Raw genomic sequence first — 13,867 nt, forward strand, 5'->3', positions numbered from 1 at the left:
TTTAAGTGAAAGATTATTGTAAAATGAAGATGCCTTCTTTAGGGGTAAAAACTAAGCTTCAGCTCAGTGCTATCAAGTCTTTTCTAGTTCCGGACTTCATGTCTACCATAGAGAGGAAGTGGCTAGTAATTCTGTGTAGTAGCCATGTCCTTCACTCTAAGTGGCTATAACAGTACTGACTAAGGAGAAGCCACACTGAAATTGACCCATGAATTCTGTCCCTTCGAGTGCACTGGCACTTGTGACAAATGTGCCCTTCCATCCTGCTGAGCCTGTTCTTGTAACTGGTAGCCATTTGTCATCCAGCCCTTGATCTGTCTGTGGACACACTGGTGATATGTTCACTCTTTCCTTGTATGTTCAGTCTTCCCTCATTTGTGATCACATCTGTCATGGGGATAGTAATATTTCAAGAAGTCTTTTCACATTCCTTTTAAACTCATTCCATGCTCATTTTTTGTTTGGTTTTCATGTATGTATACGTATCTGTTAAGTGTTTTGTGTATGTGCAGTCAAGGCTGGTGCTCCATCACTCGAGCCATACATCACATCTGTTTTTGCAGATTAATTGAAGATAGAACTCTTGCATACTTTTCTGTCTAGAATGGCTTCAAACCTGACTCCTTTGCTCTCAGACTCTTGAGTTACTAGGATTACAGTCAAGAGCCACCAACACCTACTTTATTCCATGTTTTCATTTTTACCCCAGAAAAGAAAATACAGCAAGTAGAGTAAAATAAGCATGTAGTATAATGACCTTTCCTTTCATTTGAATTCATGGCACAGTTCTATCTTTTCTCACCTACATTAGAGTTTGCAATTTAAAAATTAGAACTATTTTTTCTCCCTCTAATTTTTCCTCCAAACCATATTATAATTTTAATAGACTTAGACAGTGTGTCATTCAGTTTTCCATTAGTATGACCAACTACTTAAAATAGCCAACTAAAAAAGGTAAGTTTTCTTTTTATTTTGTAGTTTTGGAGGTTTATTCATGGCTGGTAGACCCATTGCTTTGGGCCGGCGGTAAGGCAGCATGTCCTGGGAGAGAGTGTATAACAAAACAAAGTTATTCCCATCCTAGATGTCAAGAAGGAAAGTGAAAAGGAGGCACAAGGCCAGGGAGAGGCTGGCATCCCACAGTCCCTTTAGAGGACATGCCTCTAGTGAGCTAAGCATCTCAACTAGGCATCAACTCTTCAGATTTTTTACCATCTTCCAATAGTTCCAGTAGTTCCACTGGGCCTTTGAAAGACAGTCAAGAGCCAAGTTATAGCAAATGGAAAAGAGAGTTCTCATGTACTCATCAACTACACGTGCTGACAGCTCCCTCCATTATCAATATCTTCATCATAATGGTAACATTTGATATCATTCACAAACCTCTATTGATAAATCATTATATCCAAGGTCTGTAGTTCACATTAGGGTTTGCACGAGTGTTGTTCATTCCATCTTGACATTCCATTAGCAAGAATCTTCTACTAGGGTGGTGTCATATAGAATAACTTCACTGCCCTAAACTTCTGTTCTCTGTTCATTCCTCTTTCTCCCAGGACCTCCGTCAGAAACTAAGCTCTTTGTGTTTTTACTCACTCCATAGTTCTTGCCTTCCCAGAATGTCATGTAACCATGCTATGTATAGCCTTTCAGATTGACATCTTTCACTTAGCCAAACCCATTTACATTTCCTCTGTTTCCTTCTGTGGCTTGATGGATCATTTCTCCTGAGCCCTGAATAATCTTCCATTGTTCGGTTAGATCACAGTTTATCCATTTGCCTACTAAAAGATATCCTGGTTGCTCATAAGTTTTGACAATTGCAAATAAACCCACTATAAATATCTATCTGCATATTTTTTTGCCAGTCCTAGGGCTTCAACTCAAGCCCTGAGCACTGCCCCTGGGCTTCTTTTGCTCAAGGCTAGCACTCTACCACTTGAGCCACAGCACCCCTTCCGGCCTTTTTTGTTTGTGTGGTACTTTGGAATCGAACCCAGGGCTTTGTGCATGCTAGGCAAGCACTCTACCACTAAGCCACATTTTTGCATGGACATTAAGTTTTCAGTTGTGTGTGTGTAGGGGGGGGAATAAATGCTAAAGCATGTGATTGTTAGGTCATATGAAAAGAATGTTATTTTGGAAAGAAACTCCTACTTTGTTCCACAGTGAATGTGTCATTTTCCATTCCCACTAGCAGTAAATGAGGGTTTCTGTAATTTTTCATTGATTTTGAGCATTCAAATAGATATATAGTGATAAGCCATTGTTTTTGTTGTTGATGTTTTGAAGTTCGTTTGTTTCTATGTCAAATGATCTTTCTGTATAGCCCAGGCTATCTTCAACCTCACAATCCTCCTGCCTTAGTGCTAAGATCATAGACTACCATGCCCAAGGGTCTCTCATTTTATCAATATGCTTTTCCTGAATCACACACACTCAATATGGTTATCTTTTCCTATGCTGATTTGCCATCTCTTTATTTTCTTAGATGCTATGACTATTAAGGGACTAGCTAGGTAGTTTTTTTTAATTCTTCTTTTTTATGTTCTTACTGATGAGTATTAAGGACTCTTTGTATATTATGTATACTAACAAGTTATCAGATATGTCTTCTGCACAGTTTCTTGGAGTATTTAGTTTCCTTTCTCTTGATTAGTGGAATTCACAGAGCAGAAGTTTTTAATTTAAGCCAAGTCTACTCTTTATTTCGTGGCTCACAATTTGAAAGCCTTCTTAAAATGTCATTGCCATGCCAAAGATTATCAGGAATTTCTAGATTCTCTTCTGTGTATTTTGTAGTTGTGGATTTTACAGTTTGGTCTATTATCTATATTGACATAGTTTTTAAAAAGCCTGCATCCAGATTTATTTATTTTCAGAGGACTTTTTTTTTTTTGCATGAGGATGTCTAGTTTTTTTCACCATTAACTTGTTGAAAAAGTTGTTCTTGCTTCATTGCCTTACCTTTGTTCCTTTGTCAAAGAACAATGACTGTATTTATGTTGGTCGCTTTCTGGGATCTCTATTCTGTCAGCAACCTATTGTCTGCTGTGACCACAGTGTCTTCATCACTTAAGCTTTACAGTAATTGTGGAAGCCAGCTAGTGTTAATCTTCCACCTATGTTCTTCTCCTTCAATGTTGTATGTGCTATTCTGGGTCTTTTAATCTGTTATATTTTTATCTCACATTTTTTGTTTCACAGTTTATTATAATAAAACACTGCTTATGAAGTGCTAGTGATTGTGGTTTACCTTATTTTCCATTTGGCTTTAAAATAAAAAATAAATTTTAATTGCTGTGATTGCACATAATATTTTTTCCTGATCCTTGGAATATTAGTTTCAAATGACTTGAAAAATTTAAAAACAAAAAGAAAAACATTGTAGACTAAATATATGGAGAAGTACCTGTGAAACAAATTTAATTACCACAGTCCTTAAAAAGTCCTGACCTTGACTTCTTCAGACTACAATTTATGAAGAGAAATCACTCAGGAGTCTCTGGGATTTCTCTGTTGTCCATCACAAGGGTGTGGACAATGCCCTCTCTCTGCTTCCCACTGCTAACCGCTTTTATGTAACAGTGGTGCTTCCCAACACTGAAGTGTTTCCATTTGCTTTCCATTGCACCAAATGTCCATAGTGTCTTTTTCCAGAACAACTCAGAAGTCTTGATCATCCAGGTGCACCACCCTCGTGTTGGTGGGTCTTTGATCTGTTTTCCATATACTTCTTGAGGCTCTTCCCATTAATTTCTAGAGTATATTCATAAGCAAATCCAGTAACTGTGTCAATGTTTAGGGTGGCTTTGGTCTGTGCAGCTCCACTTGTGAACATTTCTTTGTCCACCTATTTTCTTTTTTCCTTCCAGTCTACATACACTACTGGTTTTCCTGAGGTTATCATGTGTTCGAATTTAATCTTATAGATTCCATCACTGATGGCCACATCCCACACAGCCACAAGATCTGTCATTTTTGGTAGATATTTTTTATCATAAAAATAATGTACAGAGGGGTTGCAGTTACATGAGTAAGGTAATGAGTACATTTCCTATCGAACATTGTTACCTCCTCCTTTGTTTTTCCCCTACCATCCCTTCTCTCCCCACATCCCCAACTTCTCCCTCCCTACCCCCAAAGTTGTAAAATTTGTTTTCAACATAGTATCTTGTACATCTCGTTGTTACAATGGGTCATCCTGTATACCTTACTTCAGCATTTTGTTATTTCCCTTCCCCTCCCCAAATTAGAAAATGTATATACAAGATTCAGGGAACAGGAATAAACAGCATTTATACCATGGGGGAAGAGCATAAAAAAGAAACAAAAAATCACATGGCACATTGAAAACAACAGCAAGAAAGATAAAACAACTTGTGTCTCTATCTTGGGGTTCATTTTGCCTAGCATCATCTTATCTGGTCATATGTACATAGCTTTTGACCTTTTCTGCTTGTCCTAGACATATAATAGTTATTGCAAATAAGGGAAACCATGGGACCTATGTTTCTTTGGGCCTGGCTTACTTCCCTTAATATAATTTTTTCCAAGTCTTTCCATTTCCTAACAAATGGGGCAATGTCATTCTTTCTGATGGAGGCATAGAATTCCATTGTGTATATATATACCACATTTTCTTGATCCATTCATCTACTGAGTAGCATCTGGCGTTTTTTCCATGCTTTTCCTGATCAGGCTTAGCCTATGGCATCTTGAGTGTCGTGTCCAGAACTACACATGGCATCTTCAGCCTCTCCACAGTTCAGTGTCCGGACCTAACACTTCATGGGCATTTGGGAGAATGAAAGGATATCCACGTGCATTTATGTATTACAGTCCCCTCAAAGGCCAGCTGATCCAGTGCACAGCCCAAGTCTGGGCTGTCAAGGACATGCTGGCTGGTTCCCCACTGTGAGGACTACAAGGTCCTGTTGTGAAAGGAAAGGCACCAGAGGAGAAACACAAGCTGCTCAGCTCTCACTTTCACCTGCAGCCATAAAAACTATCTTAAATTTTTATCTCTTTTTTTATTGTGAAAATACTGTACAGAGGGGTTACAATTACATGGGCACGATAATGAGTACATTTCTTATCAAACATTGTACTCTCCTTCTTTGTTTCCCCTTCCCATCCCTTCCCATCCTTCCCTCCCCCCACCCAATCCTCCGCCACCACCACCAAAGTTGTAAAGTTCGTTTTCCACATAACGACTTGTACATCTCATTGTTGCAATGGGTCCACCTATATTCCTATTTAAATGATTTGTTTTTTCCCTTCCCCTCCACAAATTATACCGACATCAAATCCAGTGAAAGCAGGGGTTATATTGTGGAGAAGGAACATACAAAGCAACAAAGAAATCTTATAAATGTGTTTAAAAAGTATTGATAGCCACAAAATGGGGACTACATCAAATCTATATATCAAGTTTGATTTCTTCCTTCCTATTTTCTTTGCTCCCTCCCTCCCTCCCTCTCTCTTGTTCTCTTTCTCTCTTTTTTCTCTCTCTCTTTCTTTCTTTCTTTCTTTCTTTCTTTCTTTCTTTCTTTCTTTCTTTCTTTCTTTCTTCTAGGGCTTAGAGTCTCATACTCTTGCTTGCTTTTTTACTCAATATTGACATTCTATCTCTTGAGCCATAGCTCCACTTATGGCTTTTTGATGGTTAATTGGAGATAAGATTGTCACAGATTTTCCTTTTTCTTTGTTTTCCTTTTTAAATTTTATTATTATTAGTTGTACAAAGGGGTTTCAATTCAACATTTCAGTTTAAAGAGTACAATGATCAGTGTCACCTTTACATGCTTTTCTGCTTGGGCTGGTTTCAAACTATGATTCTCATATCTCAGCTTCCTGATTAGCTAGAATTATAGGCATGAGCCACCAGCACCTGGCTACTTTCTTAAATATTTGCTTTTTGCTTGGAAAGCTATTAATTTTTGATTCAATATCTTTTTTAGGTATAAGTCTAGTCACATTATGTTTCTTGTGTGAATTTTGGAAATACTTCTTTCAAAGGATTAGTGCATTTTATCTAATTGTCAATTTCATAGGGCATAAAATTGTTCATATTTTTAATGTTCATATCCTTTCAATGACCCTGAAATCTGCAATGATCTTCTCCTTTAATTTATGATATTAGTAGTTTGTGTATTTACTCTTTATTTTATCCTGATTAAAGATTTACTATTCTTATATTTCAAAGAACAATCTTTGAGTAATATTTTCTTTTCTATTTATTCCCTTTTCATTGGCTTCTGAACTTTATTACTTGTTTTCTTCTGTTTCCTTTAGTTTCTGGTGTTTTTTTCTGTTTTTTGATGTTTTTGTTTTTGCCAGTCCTAGGGCTTGATCTCAGGGGCTAGGTGCTGTCCCTGAGATTCTTTTGCACAAGGTTAGTGCTATACCACTTGAGCTTCACTCTTGGCTTCTTCAGTAATCTGTTGGAGATAAGAGACTCATAGACTTTCCTGCTCTCGTTGATTTTGAACCGTAATCCTCAGATTTCAGCCTCCTGAGTAGCTAGGATTACAGGTGTGAACCATCAGTGCCCAGCAGCTTACTTTAGTTTTAATTTGATTTTATTTTTCAAGTTTTCTTTGTTCATTGCTTAGATGATTGATTCTAGATTTTACTTTGCTTCTAAGATTTGAGCATAATGCTTTAAATTCCAGTGCTATGCAATACTTTTGATGGAGTCCACAAAATTAGGGTTGTATTCACATTCATTAGTTACATTTATTTAAATTTCTCTTGGGATTTCTTCTTTACCCTGTTTGTCATTTTAAGGAAGTGTGTTTCTTCAAGTATGCTTGGATTTTCAGCTACCTTTCCGTTACTGAATTCTAGTTTAATTACATTTTCATCTGAGGACGTACACTGTGTAATTTCTATTCTTTCAAATTTTGGGGTATAGTTTATGGCCCAAAATTTATTCTGTCCTTGGGAATGTTCCTTTGAGCTTGAGAATAATGGGATTCTTGCTGTTGTGGTGTGAAATATTCTGAAGGTGTCAGTTAAATCCAGTTGATTGATGATGCTGTTGAGTTCAACTATGTCCTTACTGATTTTCTGCCTGCCAGATTTGTCCCTAGCTGACAGAGGGATGTTAAGTCTCCCATTATTATAGTGGATTCATCTATTTCTCCTTGTAGTTCTATCACTTTACTTGTATTTATTGATGCTTTGTTACAGGTATGTACACATCATGGATGTTTAAGTCTTCTTGAAGAAAGGCTGCTTTTGTCTTGATACCATGCTTTCTCTTTATCCATCTCTTCTGTGAAGTTTTCTGGTGAATTTAATACAGCATATTCTATCTATTATTGTTTAAATGGTACATGTTCATCACTTTGCCTTTAATCTATTTGTATCTTTATACTTATGGAACATTCCATACAGATAATAAATAGCTAGGCCTTGCTTTCATCCCATTTGACAAATTCTTAATTGATCTACATAAGTCATTGACATTTAAAATACTTTCTAAACCATTTACTGTCCTGTTTTCTTTGATACTATATTTGTCTATTATTCTTTTTTGCCTTTTGTAGTTGTAATGGAGTGTTTCATATTATTCCATTTTTCTTCTTTATTTTTTTTACTATTTTCCTTTTTGCATTAGTTGTCCTAGAGTTTGCAGTATGCATTCGCACCTAATTTGAACCTGCCTTCAAATGATATTACACTGGCCATGGGTACTGCATGTTCTTGCAATAGCAATGTATTATTTATTCCTCCCTTTTATCCCTGTACCTTTACTATTGTTCGTTTCACTTATTCACAAGCTGTGGACATTGGATATTGTGCAGTAGCTGTCTTTTATACAAACTTTCATCTGCTAGATCAAGTAAGAATTTAAAAATTATTTTCTTTTATCTTACATGTCATTCCTCTAGCTCTCGTTCTTTCTTTATGGAGATCCACATTTCCGATCAATATTATGCAGGATTTTCTTTTTAATTTTCTGCTGGAAAATTATACATTTCCTTCATCCTTTCCCTTAAGAATTAGTATGACAGTTGTCTAAAATATACTAAGAACAAGTTTTAGTCAAGAGTACAAAGAAATAGCAAATAAAAAAATCCCTCCTTTAAAAAGATGTCAGTAGTCATCAGTGATATTGAAAGAAAATAGTCCATGCTTCTACTCTGCATTTACAGTGCTTTCTTAGATCTGGCCTTTCTCACAGTCATGCTGGGTGTCAGGAGCTCCTTCAGCCTTGCATTAGCCCAAGGTCTTGAATAAAAGACACTAAGATCTTAAAGTCTTACATTTCCATGGCTTCATTGCTGCCAGTAGTGCATAGTTTTTGGTGATCTCGCTTTTCCACCTCACAAATAGATACTTTGGTGATGCTATTCTGGAACTGGGTTCCCAAAGGTGAATGTGGCTGTGGAGTTCTTGACCATATTGTGAAATCATTTGATGACAGATGTGCTGCTCTGAATGCTCTTCTTGGGATGTCAAGCTTGGAGATGAAAGTCAAACAGCCACAGCTGTGATAGTTAGAAGTATTGGACAGCAGTCATGGATAGCAATTACAGCACTACTCCTTAAGAAAGGTGATGTACTCAGGAGTTACAGTAGCTCAGTTTTTCAGAGTTGAGACCTGCCTGCCTTTGACTCATTAGCAGTGGACATCATGCTGGCATGGCAGACTCAGGCAGGCCAAGGCAGCTCCTTTCAATGGAGAAGGTAGAACCTGCTCCCTGGGCCTCTGCCATAAAACTCAGCCATCAGCAGAGAAAGGCATCGTGCTGCTGCAGGCATACTGGCTGGCTTCTCATCTACTTCTTTCCAAAGAAAGGAAACACTTCCTGTGAATTTAATGGTCCTGCTGCCATCAAAAATGTTGGCATGCTAATCCCACCAGAGAAATAGGGAATGAATCTGTTCCTTAATGTACTTATTCACATATTAGATATTTTCAGACTGGAAGAAAAGAAAAATAAGCTTTGCTCAACTTCCCTCAGCATATCCATTATCTGGAGGGTGGGGCAACTTCATGAAAGTGGCTATATAATTTATCCTTGGGATCACCAAGGTTGCATTCCAAAGGTGCCTTATTTCTGTCTCCAAACATAGGCAATACAGTCTTTTGCACAGGCGAGGACGCAGGCATACCTGGCGCTTGTACTACCTATGAGGTACCCATTCAGTCCTTGTGTTCATGAACCAGTGGTTCTCATCCTCCTTTTAGATGTCACTTTATGACTGATGGGGCTCAGAGCAATCTGAACACAATCCTATTCCAGGAATAGCACGTGACTGAATTTATTAAAAATTAATTTGTTGTTTTCAGAGGACAGAGGACTGGGGTGGAGGTGGTCCAAAGTGCAAAATTAGTGAGCTCTGGTGAGCTGATGTGAGCAAACTACATCAGACTAGGGTAGGGAACCAAATCATGGAAGAACTTGTATTTCTTATAAGAAATATCTACTACCAACAAATACCCTGATTTTTGTTTGTGTATTGTTGTCCTTACTCCTTTTCTCCTTTTGCTTTTAAAGGGTGATTTAATAGAATGCAGCATTTTGTGTCAGTGGCTCTCCTCTTCAACATGACCCTGTTGCTTTCTGATTGAGGATTTTTGAAAGGTTCAGTGTAGTACTTACTTTTTGCTTTTTGCAAGTAAGGTATTTTGGTCCTGTAGCTTCTTTTTTTCTTTATCTTTTTTTTCCTGCATTTTAAATGTAAACTGCCGAGGTATAGATCTTGTTAGCATTTCATTTTACTATTTGATTTGGCACTTAACTACACTTTAATAGATGTGTGCTTTAATAAACTGATAGTAGTTTTAGGAAATAGTTATTATTGCTTCAAACACGTATCCTTTCTGTATGCTCCTGGCATTTCCACAACATATATATTACATCTTTGGAGTTGTCTTGCACTTGGTTTTTGTGTTCTGTTCTTACATTGTTTTTCAGTTATTTTTCCTTAGCTTTTCAGCATAGGAAAGCTATCTTGTCATATCTTCAAGCTCAGGGAGTCTTTCCTCAGCAGGAAGCCCATCAAAACCGTTCTTCATCTCAGTTGCTGTGTTGTTGATTTCTAATGTATCTTAAAATTTCCACCTCTGCTTGTATTGCCTATCTGTTCTTGCACACTCCCTCCTTTACAGTCCTTTGCTCATTAATCATGGCTGTTTTAAATCTTCAGTCTCTTCATTCCAATATCTCTGGTTCTGATGTTTGCTCTGTCTTCTTTTTTGCTAGCCGGGCATAATGTGTTGCATGAAAAGAAGTGCAAGAAGCTGGCTAGGTGTCAAGGAACACAAGAGGCATTCTGAAGCACTATAAACAGGTCTTAGACTTGTAGTGAACCTGCACTGCTGAACTCTGGGCTGCTCCAATATTTCTGAAATGCTGCCTACCCAAACTTCAGGCAGAACAGGAAGGGCTGAGTAAGCTGGGATTGAGTACTAACCTTCTTCTCCATGTCAGCTTGGTACTGGTGAAATTCAGTAGGTTAGATGCCAATAGAGTAGTTTATCTTGAGGGCAAGTAAGCCTAGCTAAGATCAGAACACTCCCACATATTTCAAAATGTGGCTGCTTTTCACTTCCTTGCAAGATAAACATGAAAGGAGCTTAACTGTGACCCTTGGTAGGAATCCTGGAGATACAACTCACAGAAGTGTTGAGGCCCCTTAAGCTTAGTTATCCCCACCTCCATCTGCACTGTACAGTTTTTCACCCTAAATCTTGTCTATATTACACCTCCAGAAGCTTCTTAACTTCAGTGTAAGTTATCCTGACCATGTATTGGTTCTTTAGAGATTTCTGCACATAGATATTTATTCCCATAAGTTGTATATATTCACTTTTGGTCTTTTCAATTTGAAGGCCCATAGTTTGTCCTGCAACTTCAGTATGCTTATAGACCTGAGAAGAGCTGCTGCTTTTCAGGTTGTTTAGCTTTTTCATTGTTAGAGAGATCCTTCCTCATGCCACTGCCCTGAATCCTGCAAGTCCTTCCACTAATTTTTTTTATTTATGAATGTTGACAGGCCTCAGTAAAGGCCAGTGAGATTTAGGTCTCACAAATTTCAAGACTGGAAATTAAAATATTTCAGGGAAACCATTTGCTAAAAATTAAAATGGCAAATAAATTCACTTGTGTCTTTAGTTATGTGAAATGAACTCCAAGATAAGGACTCACATGGTTTTTCTTTCTTGCTATTGTTTCTAACATATTTATAAGATGATTTCTTGGTTGCTTTGTATGTCCCTCCCCTACGGTATAACCCCTGCTTTCACTGTATTTGATGTTGGTATAATTTGTGGAGGGGAATGGAAAAAACAAATTGTTTAAATAGGGATACAGGTGGACCCATTGCAACAATGAGATGTATAAGACGTTGTGTCGAAAAATGAACTTTATTACTTTGGTGGGGGGGAAGGGGAGGAGGAGGATTGGGTGGGAGGGCAGGGGGAGGATTGGAAGGGATGGGAAGGAGAAACAAGGAGGAGGCAACAATGCTTGATAAGAAATGTACTCATTATCTTGCCCATGTAATTGTAACCCCTCTGTACAGTATGTTCACAATAAAAATAAAAGAATTTATTTCATTGAATTTGAAAGGTCTTCAAATAGTTTTCAAAGCTTTCAATTAAAAATAATATGAAATTGGGCACCAGTAGTCCATTCCTATAATCCTGGTAACTATGAAAGCTGATTGCTGAGGATCAAAATTTGAATCCAGTCCAGGCAGGAAATTCTAAGACATTTTTACCTGCAATTAACCAAAAAGTCAGAAATAGAGCTGTGGCTCAAGTGATAGAAAGTAAGCAGAAAAATCTAAGGGACAGCATCCAGGCCCTGAGTTCCAGCCCTAGTACTGGACCAAAAATAGACAGACAGAAGCCAGACAGATAGATAGATGATTTATATATGTATGTATATGGAAAAAGAGAAAGATCAATCAAAAACACAAGGCTTAAAAGAGAAAAAGAAAAATAAATTCCAGTTTACCTATAGTCATAACCAAGCCTCAGTTCTTAATATAACCTTTTTCAACCATCTGCAATCATGGAGAAGAATATTTGTTTTATCTAAGAATAAAGGAGGTCGATTAGCATCATTTTATATGGTCATATGTACATAGCTATTGAGCTATTGTGATCCTCTGTTAAGAATATCCTAGATAAAAAAGAATATCCTAGATATATATTAATTATTACAAATGAGGGGAAACTATGGAGCCTATGTTTCTTTAAGTCTGGCTTATTTTACTTCATATGATTTTTTTCCAACTCCTTCTATTTCCTTCTGAATGAGTGATGTCATTCTGGATACATATTACCATATAAAATGATGGTAATCAAAATGAACTCCAAGATATGGAAATGAGTTTTGTTTTGTTTTGTTTTGTTTGGTGTACTGTGTTCAGTTATGCCTTTTTTTTCTTTTCCTTTTTTTTTTCCCTTTGGTTTATCCTGTTGTCATGTTTGTTTTTTATTCTGGTATCCTTTGTCGTATATATTTATCTGATTTGGGGAAGGGAAAGCACAGAAATGGTGAGACAAAGGACAAAGGGGGTGACCAATGCAACAGCAGTACTAATAAGACATTATGTTGGAAATGAACTTTACAACTTCTGGAGGGAGGAAAGCGGGGGAAGTGGGAGAAAATGAGGGAGGAGGTAACACTGTTCAATAAGAAATGTACTGATTACCTTGCTTATGTAACTGTAATCCCCCTCTATATCACCTTTACAATAAAATTAAAAAAAGAACAAATGAGATTCCAAACAATGACTTACCCTCCCTAATGGTGCAAACTACTTTGAACACGAGTAGTTGTTAATCAACTCAGTTTACTAATGCTTTAATGTGATGATGACTAATTCAATCTTAGATACTATGTGAATGTGTAATTCCTTGGCCAGGCTCTAGTAATTCAATCTAACTTTTTCTCAACACATAATATTTAGTTTTGAAGTAACATAATTAGGTAATAATGTAATTGTAAGGAAATGTAAATTGATGGAATACTTTACAAGAGAAATCACTTTGTTGTATGATCTTTGGAATGGTAAAAGTCCAAGTTATCTCAATTCCACATTTTTTAATGTCTCTGAAACTTAATTTCCTCATCTGAAAAATGAGAAGGGAGAATAATTCTTACATAGTTGCTCAGATTAAAGATAATATCATGATCAGAGTACTGGCATGCAGTGGTCTTGTGCAATGTGTTAGTCTCTACTCCAATACAATTAAGTTTCTTATCTCTTATTCATGGAAAGTAAGTGTACCAACTAGTATGTTTTATGTGAGCCCTACAGTGTTTGGTTTTTTAATTTCAGTTATTTAACAATACTTAAAAATTAAGTTGACGTAAAATGTGGATTCCTGATTTTTCCTAAAACTGGGCATGAATGAGATCTGCCTGGGGTGTCTACCTGCTGGCGTTAACTTGCTATTTCCCTCAGTTTCTCCAGTGTCTCCCACTCCTCATTGTCCTTCCCCCACATGTCATGGCTAGCACTGCAAGGCATTTGTATTTGGGACACCTGATGGGAGGAAAATGTGGTTGAAGGGTGGAATTAATGCAAGAATAATTGCTGAAGCCATTGAGAGCTGATTTTTTTTATTGTCAAGGTGATATAAAGAGGGGTTATAGTTACAAGAGTCATGGAATGAGTACATTTCCTTTTGAACAGTGTCCCCTCCCTCATTCTCTCCCAGTTTTTCCCTCCCTGACTTCCCTCCCCTCAAAGTTGTTATAGTTCATTTCCAACATAGTGTCTAATGAGTTTCACTACTGAATTGGTTCTCTTTGGCCCACTGTTTCTACGCTTCCCCTTCCCCTCCCCAAATCAGATAAACTTATATACAAGACAAAGGATACAGAAATCA

The 13,867-nt window shown here is 37.2% G+C and overlaps 1 protein-coding gene and 1 pseudogene across 1 annotated transcript in view; one reads left to right on the forward strand and one right to left on the reverse strand.

Moving 5' to 3' along the window:
- Positions 1-13,867, forward strand: part of Ptprm (protein tyrosine phosphatase, receptor type, M) — an 819,406-nt gene that overhangs the window by 629,432 nt on the left and 176,107 nt on the right. The gene's annotated exons all lie outside the window — the stretch shown is intronic.
- On the reverse strand, positions 3,441-3,979 carry LOC105993815 (annotated as a pseudogene).

This window comes from Dipodomys ordii, unplaced genomic scaffold (genome assembly GCF_000151885.1).
Source record: "Dipodomys ordii isolate 6190 unplaced genomic scaffold, Dord_2.0 Scaffold100, whole genome shotgun sequence".
NCBI lineage: Eukaryota > Metazoa > Chordata > Mammalia > Rodentia > Heteromyidae > Dipodomys > Dipodomys ordii.